The sequence below is a fragment of the Pongo pygmaeus genome, chromosome 18 (genome assembly GCF_028885625.2).
Source record: "Pongo pygmaeus isolate AG05252 chromosome 18, NHGRI_mPonPyg2-v2.0_pri, whole genome shotgun sequence".
Classification (NCBI taxonomy): domain Eukaryota; kingdom Metazoa; phylum Chordata; class Mammalia; order Primates; family Hominidae; genus Pongo; species Pongo pygmaeus.
In genome coordinates this window covers 20226049-20250609 of record NC_072391.2, presented here as the reverse complement: position 1 = coordinate 20250609, position 24561 = coordinate 20226049, and the positions used below count along the sequence as shown (strand labels likewise).

General features: G+C 41.1%; 1 long non-coding RNA gene across 1 annotated transcript in view; it reads left to right on the top strand.

The window, feature by feature from the left end:
- The first annotated feature begins 1496 nt into the window (after window positions 1–1496).
- Window positions 1497–24561, top strand: part of LOC129015279 (uncharacterized) — a 45000-nt gene continuing 21935 nt past the window's right edge. The window contains exons 1-2 of the long non-coding RNA XR_008494524.2: window positions 1497–5935; window positions 6376–6493. This is a non-coding gene — a long non-coding RNA (uncharacterized LOC129015279). The remainder of the gene's footprint in view (window positions 5936–6375; window positions 6494–24561) is intronic.

The window sequence follows — 24561 nt, the reverse complement described above, 5'->3', positions numbered from 1 at the left end:
ACTATCGACTACCAATGATTCAATAGAACTATATGTTTCTCTGCTTAGTTTATCAGAGTTTGCCTTTGTACCTGTGATGAAGAAAACGGTGGACCATAAGACCTTGGGACCTTGGTTCCCTGAACCAAGCCAGGACAATTGTATTGTTTCTCCTGGAATTTTGAGATTGGACACCAATGTTTGTCATTCAGGGTTGGATATGTAGACTGGGAAGTGATTTCAAGCATCCTTGAGTGAACACTTTCTGCTCTGTTGACTTAGAAACTTGAGGTTAAAAAAATGTTATAGGAAACCATATTTGTTTGAATGTTTGTTGGAAAGAAAAGCAGAAAAGTAGAGAAAGGTGATCTTTTTTAATTCTTAATTTTTTATTATTTAAAATTTCTTTTATTTTAGGTTTGAGAATACATGTGAAAGTTTGTTACATAAAGATGTGTCACAGAGGTTTGTTGTACATATCATTACATCACCCAGGTATTAAGCTCAGTCCCCAATAGTTATCTTTTCTGCTCCTCTTCCTCCTCCCACCCTCCCCCATCAAGTAGACTCCAGTGTCTGTTATTTCCTTCTTTCTGTTTGTAAGTTCTTATCATTTAGCTCCCACTGATACGTGAGAACATGTGGTGTTTGGTTTTCTGTTCCTGCATTAGTTTGCTGAGGATCATAGCCTCCAGCTCCATCCATGTTCCCACAAAAGACACGATCTTGCTCTTTTTTATGGCTGCATAATATTCCATGGTGTATATGTACCACATTTTCTTTATCCAGTCTGTCATTGACAGGCATTTAGGTTGGTTCCATGTTTTTGCTATCATGAACAGTGCTGCAATGAACATTCACGTGTATGTGTCTTTATGGTAAAATGCTTTATATTCCTCTGGGTATACACCCAGTAATGGGATTGCTGGGTTGATGGTAGTTCTTCTTTTAGCTCAGAAAGGCAATATTCAAAGACAGGAGAATAAACTGGGGTGAGAGAGAGAAGGAGTGAAGAAAGGAGAAAAGAAGAGAGAAGAGAGAGGAAGAGAAGGTTCTATGGAGCTCTAAGTGTTCTATCTGGTCTGCCCTGAGTTAGTAGAGGAATAAGAATAAAGAAAAAAAATGTTGCTAGTCCTCTACGGCCCATCACACACATGGGTGAATCAAATGGGCAAAGCAAGAGTAGAATTTTACACCACCATGCCGTAAACCTGGATTGTTTTGACTGTTGAGCATCTCCTCTCCCTTTTCTTTCTTTCTTTCTTCCTTTCCTTCTTTTTGTCTTTCTTTCTTTCTCTTTCCTTCTTTCTTTCTTTCCTTCTTTCTTTCTTTCCCTCTCTCTCTCTCCCTCCCTTCCTTCATTTCTTTCTTTCTTTCTTTCTTTCTTTCTTTCCTTCTTTCTTTCTTTCCCTCTCTCTCTCTCCCTCCCTTCCTTCCTTCCTTCCTTCCTTTCTTTCTTTCTTTCTTTCTTTCTTTCTTTCTTTCTTTCTTTCTTTCTTTCTTTCTTTCTTTCTTTCTTTCTTTCTTTCTTTCTTTCTTTCTTTCTTTCTTTCTTGAGGCAGTTGCTAAGGTTCAAGGTGAAGGGATCATGGACTTCATCACTCAACATGAGAAATAGGTTACAACCACCTGTCCTCAGCCTCCCAAGTAGCTGGGACTACAAGCATGTGCCACCATGCCTGGCTAATTTTTTAAATTTTTTGGAGAGACTGGGTCTCACTATGTTGCCCAGGCTGGTCTTGAATTCCTGGGCTCAAGTGATCCACCCGCCTTGGCCTCCCAAAGTGCTGGGATTGCAGATGTGAGCCACCGGGCCCGGCTGGTGACACTGGTATTTTTGAAAAGGTACTCAGTGATTTCAATGTGTAGCTAGAGCTGAGAATCACTCCTTCAGACTAATAAAGAAGGTCAATGGCTATTAATGCAACTTCCCTAAAGAATTAAGTTAAAGTCTATGTGTAAGTTTGTCTCTTGTCAACATAGAGTCTAGTTTACTTCTAATTTTGATTATAAAATAGGAAAGTACTTTCCTATACTATAAAAAAGTTTGCTTTAAAAGTCCCAGGACTGATTTATTATGACCTTGAGATTTAAAAACATTTATTATTGGAAACCATGTTTGTTTGAATGTTTATTGTAGAAAAGTCCGTTTTTCCTTTTAAGGTCATAGACTAAATTTGTTACAGGAGGTTGATTTTGTGTTCTAAGCCTGTGATCATTAACTGTTTTCCAGCTCTACCAGGTAGGGTATTGAACCTTTTCTTATTTGATATTCAAATAAATTCTCCTTTACCAAAATGTTATTTTGCAAATAACTAAGTGACTCTAATGGATTAACTTTAAAATGCAATGCCAAATTTTGATTTTCCATGAATGAATAATTTGAAAGAAATTTCTCTGTTCACTACATATACGCCAGAAAGAATATCAAGCTTGGCTTTTGATACATTTTAAATTCCTGGTTCAAGTTTCTTATGCGGCCAAACTGTTCTCAGTGACCTGGGCTTCTGTAAAATGTCCCTGATTCCTTTCATAAAATGCTTAGTTTGGCTTATGCTGCTCGAGTGAGTTTCTGTTACCATCTTTGATAAAGACAATCATTAATCCTGACAGCAGCCTTGCAAAGTGAGTCTTATTATTCCCATTTCACAGATGGATAGTCTGAGCTCTTGGGTACTGGGAAACTTGCTCAAGTCCATACAATTAGGCACTGGTAGTCCCTAGACAACAACCCAGATCAGATCTACTTGACCCCAAAGCTGATGAGTTTCCACCCTCACAGAAGGTCCTAATATGGCACATTGCTTTTTTTTTACATTGGGATATAATTCATGTCTTATAAAACTCACCATTTAAAAGTGTATAATTTAGTGGGTTTAGTGTATTCTCAAGATTTTTCAACTATCACCACTGTCTAATTCTAGGATGTTTTCATCACCCCCCAACCCCAGACCTTCTACCATTCAGCAGCCACTCTTTCACTCCTGTCCCCCAGCCTCTGGCAACCACTAATTTACTTTCTGTCTCTATGGATTTGCCCATTCTGGGTATTTGATATACATGGAGTCATACAATATGTGGCCTTTTGTGTCTTGGTTCTTTCACAAAACACAGTGTTTTCTAATTTCTAATTTCTACATCTCTGTTGTAGAATATATCAGTACTTCATTTCTTTTTATGGCTAAATAACATTCCATTGTATGGATAGACCCCATTTTGTTTATTTATCTGTTTACAGACATTTTGATTATTTCCACCATTTGGCTACTATAAGATACATTTTTAAAATAACATTGTTATAGAAGTCTCATTTTCCAAATTAAACAGAAGGGCAGGTCCTGTTTCACACACTTTTTTTTTGTATTAAAAATATATGAGGGCTCTTCCAGTTGCTATTACTGGGTAGCAAATCACACCAATTTTTAGTGTGATAAGCCACAATTTTATTACACTCACAGATCCTGTAGGTCAAGAATCAGACCAGAGAGAGTGGCTTGCTCTGCTTCATGATGTCTGTGGACTCAGCTGGGAAAACTCAAAAGTTGAGGGTGACTTGATGGCTGGGGACTAAAGGCATCTAGAGGAATCTTCTGTCACATGCCTGTATTTCATACTCACTGTTAGCTGAGACCTCAGCTAGCCAGTCAGCCAAAACGTCTGCATGTGGCCTCCCTAGGTGGTCTCTTCAGGTGGGCTAATTGGACTTCCTCACAACACGGTAGCTGGGGTCCAACAGTGAGTGGCTCAAGAAAACAAGGAGGAAGTGCATATGTTTTTTATGCTCTAGCCCTGGAAATCAAGTAGCGTGTTTTCTGCTGTAATCTTAATGATTGAGGCAGTTTCTAAGGTTAAAAGGGGAGGGATCACGGACTTCATCACTCAACACGAGAAATAAAAGGTCACATTATGAGAGCATGTGGTATGAGAGATACCACTGTGGCCACCTTTGGAAAAAAAACCATCTGCCACAAGGACCTTGCACTGGGCCTGTGACAGGTATCCAGTAGATCCTTATTTAATTAAATATATTCATGCTTATCAACAAATTACATATTGGCCTGCCTGCTTGTTTGTTCATGAATCCATCTCCTCCTTCAGAAATGACCCCTTCCTGGGCATTATTCTAATGCTTTTATTTCTTAACTTCTGCATTTTCCTAGCTTAGGCAAATCACCTTACTTCTCAGAGCCTCAGTTGTCTTACCCATGTGGACAAACACCCTTGTTCCCACTCTACAAAATTAGTTTGGGAATTCAATGGGCTAAGGTATAAATAGTGCTTACTTTAGATGTTGTTTGGAGGTAAATGTTCAATAAATGATAACTATTATTATTGCGGTTGTGATTACCTGAATGTAATCCCCATTCTCTTATGCTTTTCAGCATCCTGTCTGAGCCTTTAAGATGAGGAACAAATTATATGTGAGGAGAAATGGCAGAAATTGGAATGCCTCTGCTTTTTGATTTCCCATTCCCTTCCATTTCTCTTATGAACAAATAAAGGTAAGGAAATCCTGTCCTGTGGATAACTTCCCATTGACTTGCAGAGAGCTCAGACATGCCATGGTAGATATGGATACTGTTTTGTTTTTGTTTTTTGAGATGGAGTCTTGCTAAGTCACCCAGGCTGGAGTGCAGTGGCACGATCTCAGCCCACTGCAACCTCTGCCTTCCAGGTTCAAGTGATTCTCCTGACTCAGCCTCCCGAGTAGCTAGGATTACAAGCACCTGCCACCACACCCAGCTAATTTTTGTATTTTTAGTAGAGACAAGGTTTAACCATCTTTACTAAACAGACTAGGCCCGTCTTGAACTCCTGACTTCAAGTGATCTGCCTGCCTCAGCCTCCCAACGTGCTGGGATTATAGGTGTGAGACACTGCACCTTGCCAGTGGTGGATATTGTTGATTTAAAATAATATAAATAATAAATCTCCAATCTCAGGGAAGTTTCCATAGTCCTAAAGTCAAAACTTCTGATCTTGCCGTGTGCTTGAATTATCCTCAATTAGAGTCCCTGCTGCTGTTGCTTGTCGCTGTAATTATTCTGTCGTCATTAATTCAATGAAGCCTATTAACCCACATCAGATAGTGTATTTATCTACAATGCATGTTACCTGCTCCTCTAGATAAGACAGCTGTCATACTTCAAGTCTGCTGTCTCTTTGTTGAGGTCCAATATTGTCAGTTTGCAAGTGTTTCATATACATTACAGAATCCCCATTAATGGTTGATATGATTGGGCTTTGTGTCCCCACCCAAATCTCATCTTGAATTACATTCCCTATAATCCCCACATGTCAAGGAAGAGACCAGGTGGAGATAATTAAATCATGGGGGCAGTTTCCCCCACGCTGTTTTCATGACAGTGAGTTCTCACGAGATCTGATGGTTTTATAAGGAACGCTTCCCTCTTTGCTCAGCATTTCTCCTTTCTGCTGCCTTGTGAAGAGGATGCCTTGTTTTCCCCTTCACTTTCTGCCACAATTGTAAGTTTCCTGAGGCCTCCCCAGCCATGCTGAACTGTAAGTCAATTAAACCTCTTTCCTTTATAAATTACACAGTCTCAGGAAGTTCTTTACAGCAGTATGAAAATGGAGTAATACAATGATGTTCTTATAACTTCCCAAAGACTGGAAGGTTTGCTGGTCTTATGAGATACTGAACTGGAGACAGCAGAAAAATGCTTCCTCCTGATGTTGTGAGCAACCTCCTCTCTTCTTCCCTCTCTCCTCTTCTTCTCTTTCTTCTGTTTTCCCTTCTAGGAGCCAAGAGCATAGGCTCTGGAACCAGCCTGCCTGGTTTGAATCATGCCTGTGCCTGGGGATCTTGGGCTAGTTGCTTGGTTTCCCTGAGCCTGTTTTTTTCATCTGTGAAAGAATCACAACCCTGTTGTGAGAATTTAATGTGCTAATCTGCATAAAGCACGTAGACCCCTGTCTGGCTCATGCTGGGAGTGTAAGTGTGGTTATTTCTTCCTATTTTCTTCCCTCCCTTCCAAAGGAAGAAAGTCTCTGAGATGCGTGTCTTATGTGGCATATGCTGGACTTGGTGCCTGGGGTTCATTGGCAGACTAGTCCCTCTGGTACCTCCAGCAAGGAAGACAGATGTTAATTATTAATTGATACCCATTGTGATAAATCCCACAAGGTACCATGAATGGGTATAACAGCTCCCTTTCTGTGGAGGAGGTAGAGGTGATCATGGAAGGCTTCCTGGAGGAAGTAACATTTGAACAGAGAACTGAAAGATAAAATACTTCCAGGAGGAGTGTGTGTGTGTGTGTGTGTAAGTGAACATCAGAGCACCTCCAGCAGTGGAAACAGTGTATAGGAAGCTCTGAAGTAGGAAGGATCCTCTGTTAATGGGTTTTTTCTTTTTTTTCCTCTTCGAGACAGAGTCTCACTCTGTTGCCCAGGCTGGAATGCAGTGGTATAATCTCGGTTCACAGCAACCTCTGCCTCCTGGGTTCAAGCGATTCTCGTACCTCAGCCTCCTGAGCAGCTTGGATTACAGGTGTGTGCCACCATGCCCCGATAATTTTGTATTCTTAATACAGACAGGGTTTCTCAAACTCCTGACCTTAAGTGATCCGTCTGCATCAGCCTCCCAAAGTGCTGGGATTACAAGTGTGAGCCACCGTGCCTGACCCATTAATGTTTTGAATAGGTAATACTTTTACATGGTCCAAATTTCAAAAAATACAAAAGGATAAACAGTGAAATGTCTCTCTTTTTCCATTTACCACCTTCCCCCTACCTCTATCCCTGAAGCAACAAATGAACCAATTTCTTTGGTATTCTTCTAGAAATATCCTATGCATACATAAGCAAAATGTGTGTGTGTATGGTGTATATACACACTATATATAGTGTGTATGGTGTATATACATATATATACACTATATGTAGCATGTATATGTGTATATATACTATATATAGTGTGTATATTTGTATATATACTATATATAGTGTGTATATGTATATGTGTATATATATAGTGTGTATAGTATATGTATATACATATCCACATTATATATAGTATATATATGATATTCACATATCATCTCCCTTTATTTTTTAATATGAAAAATATTTTTCTGTTATTGGTTTTTTCACCTTTCTCTTAAATATGTATCTTGGAGATCCTTCCTTATGAGTACATAGTTAACTTTCTTATTTTCTTTTCTGAGTGGCAGAGTACACCATGTAGTACCCTATAATTTGTTTAAGCAACCTCCTACTGATGGATGTTTGGGTTATTTCTACTCTTCTGCTATTATTTAAAAAAAGCTGGAATCGATTATCTGATACTGATACTGGTGCAATTTGCTCATGTGCAAATGTGTCTGTGGGATAAATTTCTAAAAGTGTAATAGTTGGGTCAAAGGATACACTTTTCTCCATAGACGTTGTAAAAAATTTACACTCATCCCTCAAGGAATGTTTGAGTTCCTATAGTTGCATCAAGCACCATGTGTTATTGAGTCCTTTTTAATTTTGCCAATCTGATAGGTGAAAATTGACATTTCAGCATATTTTTAATTTGCATTTATCTTACTCTGAATAACAGAGCATGTTTTCATTTGCCCAAGAATCACTTGTGTTTCTTTTCTTACAAACTGTTCTTATCTTTTGTCCATTTTTCTATGAATCTGCTCTTTTGCTTATTGATTTTATACATTAGGGGAATTAGCCATTTTCCATGCCATGCTTCACAAACATTATTTCCTGGTTTTTCTTTTGTATTTTGACTTTGCTTAGGGTGGTTTTGGTTCTGCAGCTCTGTTTTTTAAAAAACTTTTATGTAATCAAATTTTTTTTTTTGTGGGGGGGGTGTCTCCTGGATTTGTGACATACTTGGTCTCCTGGATTTGTGACATACTAAGAAAAACCTTTGTCATTTCCAGATCATAAGATAATTCTATTCTTTAAAAAAAACACCTTCAGAAAAGGGGATTCCAGATGCGACTTTAATGATCCTTTCCTGTGCTTGCCAGGCATCATGGTAGAAATACCTTCCTTGTGGCCACATTAAACCCCTGATGCTGGAGTGTTTTATTTCACCTTATTGGCAAATATTTCCCCAGCACCTACTATGTGTCAGTGTAGAACTGAACAGCACAGAAGCTATAAAGACTAAGAAGCCAGCAAAAATTCAAATTCCACCACCCAGAAGTAACCACCATAAACCTTTGGTATTTATCATGAATGTTTAAAAAAAAAACTCCATAAACATATATTTTTAAGACAAAAATAAGATTATTGTACACATAATTTTTCTGACCTGATTTCAGAATATATCCAGGACTTCTTTCTCTGTTATTAACTGTAAATGTAGATTTAATATTTAACATTTAACAACTATGGCAATGATTTACATGTAGCAGGGTTTGTGAAATGACTCCTTATGGATGGACAGTGAGACTATCCTCCCTTTTTCACCATTCTAAGCAATGCTACCAAGAACATCTTTACATCTCTATCTTTGCCCTCTTGTCTTAGACATCGAATTTCTGGGTCACATTGTTAAACTGTTTTTAGGAAGATTGTGCTGATTTATATTCCCATGAGCAATGTAAGGTATCCCAGAAAGAGGGCGGGAGGTTGGGAGTGGGAGGAGAAGGGGGCGGAGGAGGAAACAGGGCAAATGCTATTGGTGATAGAAAGGAGATAGTCTCACTGTCTATCAACAGGGAGGTCATTCAGCAAATCCTGCTACATGCAAATCATTGCATAGTCATGAAATATTAAATGTTAAATCTACATTTACAGTTGGTGACAGAGAAAGCAGTCTTGGATTTATTTTGAAATTAGGTCATAAAAATTATGTATGCAATCATCTTATTTTTGTCTTAAAAAAGTATGTTCATAGAGTTTAAAAAAATCATTCATGATAAATACCAAATGTTTATAGTGGTTATTTCTTGGTGGTGGAATTTGAACTGTTTTTTTTTTTTTTAGATGGAGTCTTGCTCTGTTACCCCGGCTGGAGTCCGGTGGTGTGATCTAGGCTCACTGCAACTTCTGTCTCCTGGGTTCAAGTGATTCTCCTGCCTCAGCCTCCTGAGTAGCTGGGATTACAGGCATCCGCCACCATGCCTGGCTAATTTTTGTATTTTTAGTAGAGATGGGGTTTCACTGCGTTGGACAGGCTGGTCTTGAACTCCTGACCTCAGGTGATCCACTGCCTTGGCCTCCCAAAGTGCTGGGATTACAGGAGTGAGCCGCTGCACCCAGCCTTTTATTGGCTTCTTTATTCATCTTTGTAGTTTCTGGGCTGTTCAGTTGTATACTGACATATAGTAGGTGCTTGGGAAATATTTGCTGATGAAGGCTATTTTGGGAAATAAAAAAATGTATTTCAGGGGGCAGCAAACTATAGCTCCAGGGCCAAATCTGGTCTCTGCCTATTTTTGTAAATAAAGTTTTATTGGGACAGCCTCATACACCTGTCCATTTACATACTATCAATGGTTGCTTTGTCTTACAAGGGCAGAGTTAAGTGATTGCAGCAGAGCCCACATGGTCAAAAGAGCCTCAAATATTTACTAACTGATGGTTTACAGAAAACATTTGCTGCCTCCTGGCTTATTTCATTAAAGAAGTTATATTACACCTCTTTGGTGTCTCCATTCACTTTACTACTTATGTCAACATGGGAATGATGACACCAACCTGGAAGAGTCACATACGTAAGGCATACAGCCCAGTTTTTGTCTTTTGGTGCATGTATAGTCAATACTAATTCACCTTCCCTTCCTAAAGACTTTTACTCCCAGGAAATAGAAAGAGGAAATGGGCAGGTATGAGGCACCGGGTTGATGCTAGCTTTTCTCTGCTTTTACTTCCCATTTTCTGTCTCAAAGTTTGAGGAGTTCATTTTTTCCCTTCCGAGTAAAAAAAAAAATTTTTTTTTTTTTTTTTGAGACAGAGTCTCACTCTGTCACCCAGGCTGGAGTGCAGTGGCACGATCTCAGCTCACTGCAAGCTCTGCCTCCCAGGTTCAAGCTATTCTCCTGCCTTAGCCTCCCTAGTAGCTGGGACTACAGGTGTGCACCACCACTGCTGGCTTTTTGTATTTTTTGAGTAGAGACGGGGTTTTACCATGTTGGTCAGGCTGGTCTTGAACCCCTGACCTTAAGTGATCTGACCACCTTGGCCTCCCAAAGTGCTGGGATTACAGGCGTGAGCCACCGTGCCTGGCTTCTGAGTAACTTTCAAACACCTGAAGCCCCAAACTTAGAAGTCACAAGAATCATGTCAAGCCTAATAAATGACTTTTTTCCTGTTATCAAACTTTTTAGGGAAACAGGATTTCTTTTACTTACTTGGACAGAACAACACTCACACATATTTAAAAAACATTGTAGGGAGTGTTTTGGATGGATGGCATCAAGGAATAGGGGGTCCGCAGTTGTCATGCACATTAAGGAGTGGCACTGAATTTTAGGGTGTGTGGGAAATCTGGTAATATCAGAGCATGCAGGCTTCTCAACTTTCATACTCCTGACATTTTAAGCTGGATGATCCTTTGTTGTGGGGGCTGCAGGATGTCTACCTGGTGTGGTAGACAGAACAATGCCCCCTCTCCTCAAAGATGTTCATGTCTCAACTCCTAGAATCTGTGAATATGTTACATTAAGATGGCAAAATCCAAACCAAAACAAAGCAAGAGAAAACTCTCGCAGATGTGGTTGAAATGAAAGATCTTGAGATGAGGAGATGATTCGGAATTATTCAGGTGAGACTTAGGTAATTGCAAGGGTCCTTATAAGAGAAGATGATGTGACACGATGATAGAATAAGAGTGGGAAGAGAAGATGTTACCCTGTTGCTTTGAAGATGGAGGAAGGAGCCATGAGCCAAGGAGTGCAGGCAGCCTCTAGAAGCTGGGAAAGGTGGGGAACAGATTCTCCCCTAGAGCCTCCGGAAGACATGCAGCCCTGTGGACTCATTTTTGTCTTCTGACCTCTAGAATTGTAAGAATAAATTTGAGTTGTTGAAAACCACTTAATTGGCTGGGTATGGTGGCTCATGCCTGTGATCCCAGTGCTTTGGGAGGCTGAGGCAGGAGTATTGCTTGAGCCTAGGAGTTACAGACCAGCCTGGGCCCCATCTCTCCAAAAAATAATTAGCTGGGTATGCTGGCATGACCTGTAGTCGTAGCAGCTCAGGAGGCTAAGATGGGAGGATGGCTTGAGCCTAGGAGGTCATGGCTACAGTGAGCTATGATGGTGCCACTGCACTACAGCCTGGGTGACAGGGCAAGACCCTGTCTCAAAAAAATGAAACCACTAAATTCATGGCAAGTTTTTACAGTTACAATAAGAAATGGTTACACCTGGTCTCTACCTACTGGATGCCAGTAACACCCCATTATCCCTGCCCCCCCATTTTTTTTTTTTTTTTTAAGATGGAGTCTCCCTCTGTCACCCAGGCTGGAGTGCAGTGGCATGGTCTTGGCCCATTGCAACTTCTGCTTCCCAAGTTCAAGCAATTCTCCTGCCTCAGTCTCCCGAGTAGCTGGGATTACAGGTGCCTGCCACCACGCCTGGCTAATTTTTGTATTTTTTGTAAAGATGCAATTTCGCCATGTTGGCCAGGCTGATCTCAAACTCCTGACCTAAAGTGATCCACCTGCCTTGGCCTCCCAAAGTGCTGGGATTACAGGCATGAACCACCCTGCCCAGCCCCCATTCCCAATTTGTGATCACCAAAAATGTCCACAGACATTGTCAGATGCTCTTCAGGGAGAAAAATGGTTCCCAGTTGAGAAGCACTGTATTAGATTCCAACAGCAGCTAAAAAACTCAAATGCAAGAAGTTGGTGCCCTGCACTCAGCTGAGTGCAGTCAGCGGGCTGTGGGGAGCTGGGAGAATAGATAATTCATCATGCTCACTGTTGCTCCTCTCTGCTGCCTTACCCTGTGGGGATTCATGCCTGGATGCTCGGAGAGCGTGGTTGGGCTGACCGAGAATCCTTATTGAATGTGACAACTTTCCCCATTGGACCCCTGCTTCTTAGCCCAAGGATGACAGTCACTCTGTGTGGCAGCTTTTCCCTGTGGGTCAAACTCCTTTGCCTAACTGACCAATTCCTTTCATGCTGGTAGGAAAGACTTCCTTCTGTCTAAGCCACAGTAGCTAAGTGTTGCCTGGTTCCATGCAATAGAAACTGACTCTGATTAATGTAAGGAAAATAAATTCTTGATTGTTAGGATAACAGGTGCTCTCACTGAATGAGAGAGGAGTTTGTATAGGAAGGAAAATACTAATAGAGCTTCGGAAGCTTAGCAGCAGATGGAATTCATGATCTACCTCTTAAAAATTTTTTTTAGAGACAGGGTTTTACTCCATCACCCAGACTAGAGTCTAGTGGCACCATCATAGCTCACTGTATCCTTGACCTCCTGGGCTCAAGAGATCCTGCCACCTCAGCCTCCCAAGTAGCTGAGACTACAGGCACATGCCACCATGCCTGGCTAATTTTTAATTTGCTTTGTGTAGAGACAGGGTCTCTCTCTGTTGCCCAGGCTGGTCTTGAACTCTTGGCCTCAAGCAATCCTCCTACCTCGGCCTCCTGAAGTTATGGGATTAGAGACGTGAGCCACAGCCCCCAGCCCCTACCTTTCTTGAGTTCTACCGTTAATGTGTCTCACTTTCCAATCTTGGATTCCAAGTTTGAAATTCCTGAGGGGAGAGAATCTTATTGCTTGGGCTCCATAGATCAACCCACTGAGACCATGGGGAGAGACTTGCCCAAGGTCACACAGCCTGAATAGCAGAGCTGGGCTGCCTCTCTCAACTTCTAGGCCTGTTCTTTTTCCATGATAGTCTTTGGGGAGATGAAATTGTCTAGTTAGACAGCTACCTGAGAGCCAATATAGTAAGAAAAGTTCCTCGCCAGGCTGCTGAAATGACACAGGAACTGAAAACTGGACAAACTCGGGCTGTTTTTTCTAGTAGGTATCAGGCATCAAGATGTTTTTAGATAACTAGAGATGACATTTACTTTGACATATTGAAAAATAGTTATGACAGAGTTTTCGGAGGCATTATCGTGAACCACAGTAGTGTGAGGTTTTAAAAAGCCCTCCATTTTTTGGCAGTTTCTAATTTCCACCTAAATTCTCTCAGATCTTTTGCTAATTGCCAAGCCTGGTTGAATTTCCAGCTTCTTATTCCTTTCCTGGGACCACTTTAGGCTCTGACTGACTTCTCCTTAGGTCTCTGTTTAAACACCACCATTACAACAGGTTTTATTTAGTTTTTTTTTTTTCTTCTTTTTAAGACGGAGTCTCACTCTTTCGCCAGGTTGGAGTGCAGTGGTGCGATCTCCACTCACTGCAACCTCTGCCTCCTGGGTTCCAGTGATTATCCTGCCTCAGCCTCTTGAGTAGCTGGGACTACATGTGCAAGCACCACGCCTGGCTAATTTTTGTATTTTTAGTAGAGATGGGTTTTCACCATGTTGGCCAGGGTGGTCTTGATCTCTTGACCTTGTGATCTATCCACCTCAGCCTCCCAAAATGCTAGGATTACAGGCATGAGCCACCGTGCCCGGCCCTTATTTAGTTTAAATTCAACAATCAATTCACATTTACTATATAAAATTTCAAAACACAGATATGCCAATTAAAATTTAAAAAATCACCCATAAGTTGACCATCTAGAAAAAACCTGTACATTTCTCTATTCCGCAGCCTTCTAGATTATTTTTCTTATCAGTTTATGCTTTATGCAAAGTGGTATTATACTTCACCTTCTGTTTTATTACTGACTTTATTCATTTAGTTATTAAAACTCCTTAAATATGTGTTGATTACATTGTTTACTTAATTTTTTTCTTTTTTTTTTTTTTTTTTAGACAAGGTCTTGCTCTGTTGCCCAGGCTGGAGTGTAGTGGTGCAATCTTGCTCACTGCAACCTCCACCTCTCAGGTTCAAGTGATCTTCCCATTTCAGCCTCCCGAGTAGCTGAGACCATAGGCATGTACCACCATGCCCACTAATTTTTTGTATTTTTAGTAGAGACAGAGTTTTGCCATGTTGGCCAGGCTGGTCTCTAACTCCTAGGCTCAAGTGATCCACCTGCCTCGGCCTCCCACGTTGCTGGGATTATAGGCGTGAACCACTGCACCTGGCCAATTACACTTTTTAATAGTTTCAAAGCATTCCATTCCCTGGTTATGCCATGATTGATTGAACATATCCATTATTCATTTTTGAGAGAACTTTTTTGTTTCTGTGTTGTTGATGGAGTGATATTATATAGCTGCAGAATAAATCAAACCATGACTAATATTTCATAATTTCATGAATTAACTTTATTTCATTTTGGGTAGTTTTTCAATTTTTTTTCGTCCTTTCTGATTTTAGAATATTTTGTTATGACATCCCTTTGTGACACTGGGGAGAAAATGTACTTTTTCCCCAGGTCAGAGGTATCCAATCTTTTGTCTTTCCTGGACCACACTGGAAGAAGAAGAATTGTCTTGGGCTACACATAGAATATGCTAACAGCGACAACAGCTGTTGAGCTAAGAAAGTTGATGAATTTATGTTGAGCCCCATTCAAAGCTGTCTCGGGCCACAGGTTGGATAAGCTTGCCCTAGGTTCTCTCTATGCCTTCGAGCTGCCATTCAGCCTCCTTTGAAAGGTGGATTATCTTATATACACCTATGTATTTTCTGATGCCCACTCTCCCCATTTGACTACCTGTGGAGTTCAAAACGAGATGCTCTGTCCAGGGGTCACATTTTGTAACCCACAAAACAGTGCATGAGGACTTCCAGTTTTCTTGTAGCACAAGATTTTATTGAGCACCTGCTATGTGCCAGGCAGTGTGCTAGGCTTTGGAGGCTTATACAAGTTATCCTGGGGTATCTCAGCAGGGAAGTCCTTATTTCTTTATTAATTTTTCCTGACGTTCAGGTCGTTAGTCTCACTCTAAACCTGAGGCTTGGAATAGAGGGACCTGAGACACCACATTAGCTGCATGACATTGGGTGACTAGATTACATTCTTTGTATCCATTTTCATATTGATAAAGTTAAATCGGCTCAGGGTGAGGGTTATAACTCTAGCATATATAGACGCCACAGCATATAGTGTTATATGCTGTATAAAAGACACAACACACAGTAAGTGATTCAATAAGCAATGGCCATCTTTATTATTTATGTTGTTCTCATATTCCACAGAAAGGTTTATGTATCAAGTACAAGAAAATGTATAACCCAGTCATTTGTTTTTTATCCAAGGCAGCTGATGAAGAAGGCACTTATTAGCCCAAAGAGTGAACAGGGTGAGAGGAGGAGGTTATTGGCTGCTTCTCTGGAGTTAATTTAGCCATCATTTCAGAATGGAGCTGGTATGCTTTGAGTGTGAAAGAAATCTGCTGCTTGTTGATAGTCTGGTTTTAATGAGTTATCAGGTGTTAATAACAGCTGAAGTGTAGTAACTTTTCACAGCCATCAGAGGATATTCAGGATGTTTACTGGGTTCTCACTTTTTAGGGTTTTCTGTGGGTGTTAGAGGTTGGGCTGAGGAGGGCCTGATAGGACATGTCTATCTCTGCAAGTCTTAGGCAAAGAAGCTTTGATGATGATGTATTAGGCTGTTCTTGCATTGCTATAATGAAATAGATGAGACTGAGTAATTTATAAGAAAAGAGGTTTATTTGGCTTATGGTTCTGCAGGCTGTACACGAAGCATAGCTCCAGCATCAGCTTCTAGGGGGGCCTCAAGCTTGTAATCATGGTGGAAGGCAAGGGGGAGGAGGCATATCAGTAGGGCGGGAGGTGCCACATACTTGTAAATGATCATGTGTCGTGTAAACTCACTCACTATCACAAGAACAGCACCAAAGGGATGGTGCTAAACCATTCATGAGAGATCTGCCCCCATGATCCAAATACCTCCCAGGAGGCCCCACCTCCAACAGTGGGGATTAAGTAAGAGTTGGGCGGGGCTCCGTGCTCCTCTTCCCAGTTAATCCTTAATCTCCACCCCAACTCCAGGCAACCACTGAACTTAACCTCCCCTTCTCCTTCCTCTCCTCCTTCCCCTTCCCCTTCCCCTCCCTGAGGTGTCTGTTGGTTACCCAGACTAGAATGTAGTGGCATGGTCTTTGCTCACTGTAGCCTCTGCCTCCTGGGCTCAAGCAATCCTCCCACCTCAGCCTCCTGAGTAGCTGGGACTACAGGCACGTACCACCATGCCTGGCTAATTTGTTGTATTTTTCAAAGAGATGGGGTTTCTCCATGTTGTCCAGGCTGTTCTCGAACTCCTGGGGTCAAGCAATCCACCTGGCTCAACCTCCCAAAGTTCTGGGATTACAGGCATGAGCCACCAGGCCTGGCCCACTGAACTACTTTCTATCCCAATACATTAGACTTTTCTTTCTAGCAGTTTTGTATGAATGAAATCATACAGTATGCGCTCCTGGCTTTTGCTTAGAATAATGCTTTGGTTATTCATCTATGCTATTTATTGTGTGTATCAGTCATGTTTTTCTATTTTCTCACCTTGAGAAGTATTCTGTTTTATAGTACAAAACAATGAGTATATCTATTCACCTTGAGGAAGATTTTATTTGAAGAAATCTTTGTCATCAAAAAGCTTGAAAACCAGGGCTCTACCTTGATTCCATAGTCTTGAGAATGATGGATAACTCAATTTACACCATGATTTTCAGTGAGAAAGCAGGTTGCATGTTAAGAGATTAGGTGATAGGATGACTGAAAGGTATTTGTGACCTTATGAAAGGTACGATGTGGCAGGCAGCCTCTATGAGGGACCCCAGCAATCCCTGTCTCCTGGTATTCATGCCTTTGTGTAATACCCTCCCCTTAGCATGAGCTGGACTTACTGACTCACTTCTAGTGAATGGAATATGGCTGTCCTGATGGGCTGTCACTTCTGAAATTAGCTTATAAAAAACTGATTACAGCTATCTCATTTTATTGTACTTTGCAGTTATTACATTTTTGACAAATAAAAGGTTTGTGTCCCTCAGTCAAACAAAAATACAATGGGTTTCTTTCTAGTCCCCCACCTCAATTTTAGAAATTAAAAAATTTTCCAAACACAGTGAGTAGTAGTTTATATCTGAAGGGTGAATGAAGCAATGAGTGACCAAGCTGCCCACTTAAGGAGGCACCTCAGAACAATAAACAAAGAGCCTGCTCTTTGGTCTCAGACCTGGGTTTGAATTCTAGCTCTGCTACTCCTTGACTGTGAGATCCTGGCCATGTGACTTACCTTTTCTGAGCTTCTATTTTCTCATCTGTGAAATGGGGACAATAATTCTTACATCAGTGCATTAAGTGAGATAATCTAGACAGTTAGCACAGTACCTAACACAATGACTCAATTTATTATTGTTGTTGTTGCATCATTCTTACTTGTAAACACTCAGCTGTCTTCACAAAGTTCAGGAGCTCTTCAATGAGAGACTGTGTCCATTAACAGCCTCATCCCATGGGTAATCTTGAAGATAGACGAGTCTATGGTAGGCTCTGAAACATCTCCTCTTTTACTCTATAATGGTGTCAAAGACCAGGATGGTGCAGAGGTCCAGGAGTCTGGCCTGTGCAGTCAGAGAAACTGATTTGAACTCTACCTCTTCCACTTATTAACCGAGTGGCCTTGGGAAAATTGTGAGCATCACCAGGCTCATTGTGAAGATGGGGTTAATAACAGCTCCAACCTTATGGCCTTGAGATAATTAATGCATATAAAAATGAAACCATGTCTTTTGCAGCAACGTGGATAGAACTGAAGGCCATTATCCTTTGTGAAATAACTCAGAAACAGGAGGTCGAATACTGCGTGTGCTCATTGATAAGTGGGAGCTAAACAATGGGTACACACAGACATACAGAGTAAAATAACAGACACTGGAGACTACAAAAGGTGGGAAAGTAGGAGGGGAGTGAGGGTTGAAAAATTACCTCTTGGGTACAATGTTGGCTGTTTGGGTGATGGATACACTAAAAACCTAGACCTCATCATAATGAAAGGTATGCAGGTAAGAAATCTGCACTTATATCCCCTAAATATATACAACTTTTAAAAAATTAAAAAAATGATTAATGTGGGCCAGCACACAGTGATCACTCAGCAAATACAAGCTCTTATTCTTGTAGGAGTTGAGGGAAGATGCCGAGACCACCCCTCCTCCAACTTTTAATGTCCTGGTATTTTGTCTTAAACATTTTGGAAGCATCTGCAGGCAGGGATTTTGTCCTCCTGCCTCCCTTTGGATGCCAGTGGCCTGTTTGGATGAGTGGAAGGCTCTCCTGCCCCTCCTCCTTTCTTCCCAAGGGTTTTCTTTTGCACTTTGGACTTCTATTCATGGATCCTTCTGCCAGGGACGTGGACCAAGAATTTTTCCTCTTTTGCAGATTTCTTCCCTTAATGGTCCTGTTTTGTGCTGTCACCCCTGTGCTCTCCCTCCTCTCCAGTTCTCAGCAGCTGGCAGGAGATGTTTATAGAAGAAGCCTTTCTTTTTTTAATAGCCTCCTAGGCTGCAACCTCCCAAATGAGAACCTCATTAACCAGAAGGACTCTAGGCTACTGATTTAGATTCCAGTCATACGGAGAGGAGGAAAAATTACAAAGGGAGAAAGAAAAATGCCAATGTACACATGGACTAGTTCCGACATCCTCTCTAATGAAGAATGTATATATCTATTCAGGCTCTGGATGCTAAGGGATTCCTTCCAGATCTCAGTATTTGACCTCTTACTTGTGGGTCACATGGATTCTTCGTGCCTCTTGTGGGCTAGCTGAAAGCAAAAGTAACAATTTCATACTCTTGCCATTGAAACAAGGGGTCTATTACTTTTAAATCATAAGGGCACTTGTTTCAACAGAAATGTTAGTATCTTGGTGAAGATGGGGTCTAAGTTCTTGGTGGCTTCTGAGGATGCAAAGGGCTCACCTTCTGTCATCCTGAACCATCACTGATGAGACAGTGTCTCTCCATGTGTAGCCATGCAAAGGCCACAGAACAAATGGGTAAAAATATTTGGTGGTCAGAATTCTAGCTCAATAGTCAAGGAAGGCTTCCTGGAGGAGAAAGTGCATTTTGAACTGGGCTTTAAAATTTGGTATCAAAGAAAATGCAAGCTGTCCCTCAGAATTAAGACTATAGTTCTGTGAAATAGTGATTGCAAAAATGGCCACAATTATTCTCCTCTCTATAGGCACACCCCTTTGCAATGTGACATTGTAGTTTCTCTTGTTAGAGTCTATTTCCCCACCCTTGAATCCAGGCCAGTCTTGTGACTTGCTTTGGCTAATACAGTGTGATGGAGGTGACAGTGTGCCAGTTCTGAGCCTAGATCTCAAGATGACTTGCACACTTCCACTCAATCTCTTGGGATCCTGCCCAACCATCATGTGAACCAGCCCCAGCTAGCCTTTGGGAGGATGGGATGCCACATGGAGAGGAGACAGCCCAGGTGAGGGCCAGTCAGCACCCGACCAACCAGGCAGCTAACTGCTGGTACCTGAGATGGGCCCAATCAAGAGCACAACATTTGCCCAGATAGACCAAGCGCACATTGCCAGCCTGCAGAATCATGTGCTAAATGAATGCTTATTGTTTAAGGCTGCTGAATAGTGGTTTGTGATGTAGCAAAACTAACTAGTACAGTTTCCTATGCAGCTGAGTGTATCCATGTGACTAAGTTTCTATATACAAAAACGGTGTGTGTAATTTCTGGGGAATTTCCTTCCAGGGAGAAGGTATGCTCTTCTTCCACTTTTTTTCCTTTATGTTGCCTGGAATGGGAATGTAATAGCTGGAGCTCCAGCAGCCATCTTGGATCATGAAGTAAGTTTAGGAATGGAAGACACTCCTGGCAGAGCAATAAGCTGGGAGGGTCTTGTTCCTCTAAAACCACTGATTACCTTTCCAGTTCTATTCTGATACTTCTAAATTTACTAAACAACAGAAATTAATAAACTTTTGTTTAGGCCATTGTTTTGAGTTTTGCAGTTACTCATAACTGAACCTATTGCAAAAGAATATAGATGGTCAGGATTTAAACAAGCAGGGATGGTAGAGAAGGGCATCCATGACATAGGGAATATAACACTAATGTAGCAGAGAAAGAAAAAGTGTGGGTAATGAGTGGGCAATGGTGAATAACTACATATGCCTAAGGGGAGCAGTGGGTGATCAAATTGGGAACCATTTGGGACCAGTTTTTGAAAGGCAGACTGAGAAGTTGGGAGAGGGTGGTAGAAAAAAATGTATGAGTACTTATGCAAATCAGAGTAAGAAAGTCATATATTCATTTTCCCCCCACTCATTGATTCATTTCTTTTAGGAAGTTTACACTGTGTATGAGGGAAACATAACAAAATAGAAAGATGATTATTGATTGTTATGCATGGTCTGAAGTAAATAAACTCTGTGATGTGGCAGAGATTAACTGTTGGGTAGAGATGGCTACTTTAGGCACAGTAGTTGGAATTTTTTGTTTTCTAGAAATTCTGTTAGGCCCTGTGCAGAAGTCTAGGAACATAGGGATGAATAACACACAGTTCCTGTCACTGAAGAGATCACAATCTGGTGTGGAATGAGGTTAATCAGGAATATTTTCCTAGTGGAGGTGGAATACAGCCAAAGGAAATAAAGTAGTTTTCCCATATGTATCTGTCAGATATTGCTACAATAAGGTTGCATAACAAGCATCCCCCCAAATCTTGCTTACAACAAAAAATTATATTTTCCTTCACAGGTCTGCACATAGGCTGTGGTTCTGCTGGGCTCTGTTGGCTTGGCTTGACTCCAGGCTATGGGTTGGTCTGGGTCTGCATTATATATCTTTTTATTCTGGGACCAATGGCTCCCAAAGGTTTGTACTTCTCAGGGTGGATGGCAGAAGTGCAAGGGACCAAACCAGACCACAGAGGCACATAAAAGCTTTGACTTGCATCGCATTTACTAACACTATTGGCACTAGCAAGACTGACATCAGTGGGTCAGGATGTATGTTCCACCCACAGTGGGAAGATTGCAAAGGTGCAAGGATGTATAATTCTGTTAAGAGAGGGAATGAAGAGTCGGGAACAATATCCAGCTTACCATACCACCCAGCTTACTTACCATTCCTTACCATACAAGGAAGTAATGTATTTCTCCATTTTTCAAGAACGCTCATGTCTGAATAGTTTTATTATTTTCTTCAACAAATCTTTTATCTTGTTAGATTTATTGCAATGAGCCATATTTCTCTTTTTTACAAAATTTATTTAAAAAATTACATATGCACATATGGTAAAAAGTTCAAAAAGTGGTACCAAAAGATATAATGGTGAAAATAAGGCTGGTCCTTTTTTTTATGCACTGAGGCAAATATTGAGTTTATTTTCAAAGGTATTCTGTGTGGGCACAATCATACTTGCATATGTTAAAAAATACAAAATTGTGTCATACTTGCTCCTCTGCACTTTCTTTTTTTTCTATTTAGCAACATATCTTAGAGGCAGTCCTATATCAGTTTAGCTAGACCCATTTCATTCTGTCTAATGGCTACATTTGTTTTTCGTTGTGAGACTGTGCCATAATTTATTTAATCAGTGCCATATTGAAAGACATTTGGATCGTTTCCCAGCATTTGCAACTATAATCAAGGTTACATTAAATATCCTGTTACATGCAGGAAGATACTTTATTCACATGCATGGGTATATCAGTAGGTTAAAACTCAAATACAGAAACTGCCAGGTCAAGAAATATACATCTTAAAGTTTAATAGATATTGACCCTGTTTCTAAAAAGAAAGATTCCTTCCAGCATGTCTACACACATTTGTCTGCTCCTCTGTCTTCTGATTCTTGTCCCATGGTGTTATTTTAGGCTGAAATAATGGAATATGGTGGCTCAAAACTTATTCCCATAGGATCTCTGGGGAAGCTTTGGGTCTTGCCACATGGTCCCCAGTTGAACACGGGAAGTACTTGGCACTGCTGTTGCAACCCAAATCATCACTTTAATGAGTGTGCTGGAGGAGTGTGGAATGTTTCCACAAGCATGTGTACTGAAGAACTCCATGCTGCAGGTGAAATGATTTATATCCCTGGGAGTTCCCAGTAAAAAATGTGCACAATACCCTTTAATTTGATCTGCTTTCCCTGTAGCACCTAAATATTTAGGGCAAATAGAAAATAGTTCTGATTTACAATCTCTATAAAAATTTTAAACAACCTAATAAGACATTTGATCATGAAATTTCCTGAAATAATGTTGGCACTAGTCAGCCATATTTCTTCAAAATGGCCTGTAACTTCAGTGCAAACTCCCAAACATGGATTTTTTTTTCCTGCTAATAACAGCCTTATTAATAAAAGAATGATTTTCTTTACTGATCCTCAGCAGCTGTGTTCCGGGTGTCTTTTCTCAATAAAGGTAGAGATAATAACTGTCAGTGGAAAGAAAATGTGCTGAGGTTCCCAGGAGAAGTGGTGGAAACAAATCTTATATTAAATCATATCAAATTGTGTTTCTTGTTTACTTTTTCCATTTTGTAAGTCACAGTCATATCTGCCAGTTTTTTGGAAACCTTGGCTCACATTTGTCAAAAAAACTTGGCTTGGCTTTCTTGAGGTTAATGCTGCATGATCAATCAGGGTGATAAATTTGACATAATTAACTGTTGTAATGGCATTTCTGAGTCTGTTTCTCTTCTTTACTCCTGCTGAAATCATCTGAGATTAGTTAACTTCTGAATATTTCTTCAGATGTGCTGTGGATGCCTAGAAAAAGAGCAGTAGGGAAGTGTCGTTGATATCTGGAGTTCTTATCTGTCCACAGGTTAATGATCTCTCTGAATAATAACACCCCTATTTCCCTAGGAGGATCCCTTCCCCTCCTCCCAAAGCACGTGGCTCAGATGGGCCTGATTTATTCCTGGTGCTAGGAGTGGGCAAAAGACCCAGACCTGACCAATCAAAAATATCAAATTGGGCCAACCAGAACCAATTAGAATTCTGGGACTTTTGCTAAAACTATTGGGAAAGATAATTTTTTTTTGATTGGAATTCCTGAAAGAACAAGACTTAAACATGCTTCTGGTTATCTTTGCTTTCCAGGGAAAGGTTTTTTTTTAATGTTTATTTTTATTTTTTCTGAGACAGGGTCTCTCTCTGTCACCCAGGCTGGAGTGCTGTGGTGCAGTCATGGCTCACGGCAACCTTGAACTCCTAGGCTGCAGAGATCCTCCTGCCTCAGCCTCCTGAGTGCTGGAGCTACAGGTATGTGCTACCATGCCCGGCTAACTAAATTTTTTTTTCCTTTTTTGAGACAGGGTCTTGCTCTGTCACCTAGGCTGGAGTACAGGGGTATGATCATAGCTCACTGCTCCCTCAACCTCCCATGCTCAAGTGATCCTCCCTCATCAGCCTCCCAAGCAGTTGGGACCACAGGCATGTGACACCATGCCCAGCTATTTTTTTTTTTTTTAATTTTCTGTAGAGATGGGGTCTCACTATGTTACCTAGTCTAATCTCAAACTTTTGGGCTCAAGTGATCCTCCCAGTTAAGTCTCCCGAAGTGTTGGCATTACAGGCGTGAGCCACCATGCCTGGCCAAAAAAGGGCATTCTTGAAGTCAAAACAAGAGAAAACACTGAGAAATGAAGGGAGGTTCCTGATCATGTCACTTGGATACCAGTGTCTAGCCATGCCTGAAGTCTTATCCTTCAATTAGGCAGGCTAATACATTTTCATTTTTTGCCTGAGTCCATTTAACTTGGGTTTCTGGCACTTACCTCCAAGAAAGTCCTAAATACTTACGTTTACCAAGTTTCAGTAAAGTCTCATGTATGGGAGAGTGTGGTCAGCGCCAGCAATACCCATGTCCATAATAAAATATCAGTCCTCTCCTCATCTGTTATTGCTGGTCACCACTGTATAATAGACTGTGTTCAGGCTGGAGTGACAGCTCCAGTCCACAGTTCATCAGAGGGTCTCAGCCCAGTCTTGTCAAGGATTCTCATTTCTAGCATTCATCATGGTTGCCCTATATCCATGCTCTGAGGATATGGCATTTACCTCTGCTGTGCCTTGTCCTCCCCCTACCTTGTACCGGTAGATCAGTAGATCCTTATGAATGCACAAATACCTCTCTCTGCACCAGAGAGAGTCCAGCCTGTGGTTTGTAGGCAGCTAGCTACTGGAATTTTCTCCCAGCTTTGTATCTCTAAGATCTCAGGTCGATTTCTTTTTCTTTTCTTTTCTTTCTTTTTTTTTTTTTTTTTTTTTTTGAGACAGAGTTTCGCTCTTGTTGCCCAGACTGGAGTGCAATGGTGTGATTGTGGCTCACCGCAACCTCTGCCTCCCCGGTTCAAGCAATTCTCCTTCCTCAGCCTCCCGAGTAGCTGGGATTACAGGCATGCGCCACCACGCCTGGCTAATTATATATTTTTGGTGGAGACGGGATTACTCCATGTTGGTCAGGCTGGTCTTAAACTCCCAACCTCAGGTTATCCTCCTGCCTCGGTCTCCCAAAGTGTTGGGATTACAGGTGTGAGCCACCATGCCCGGCCTCTCAGGTCCATTTCT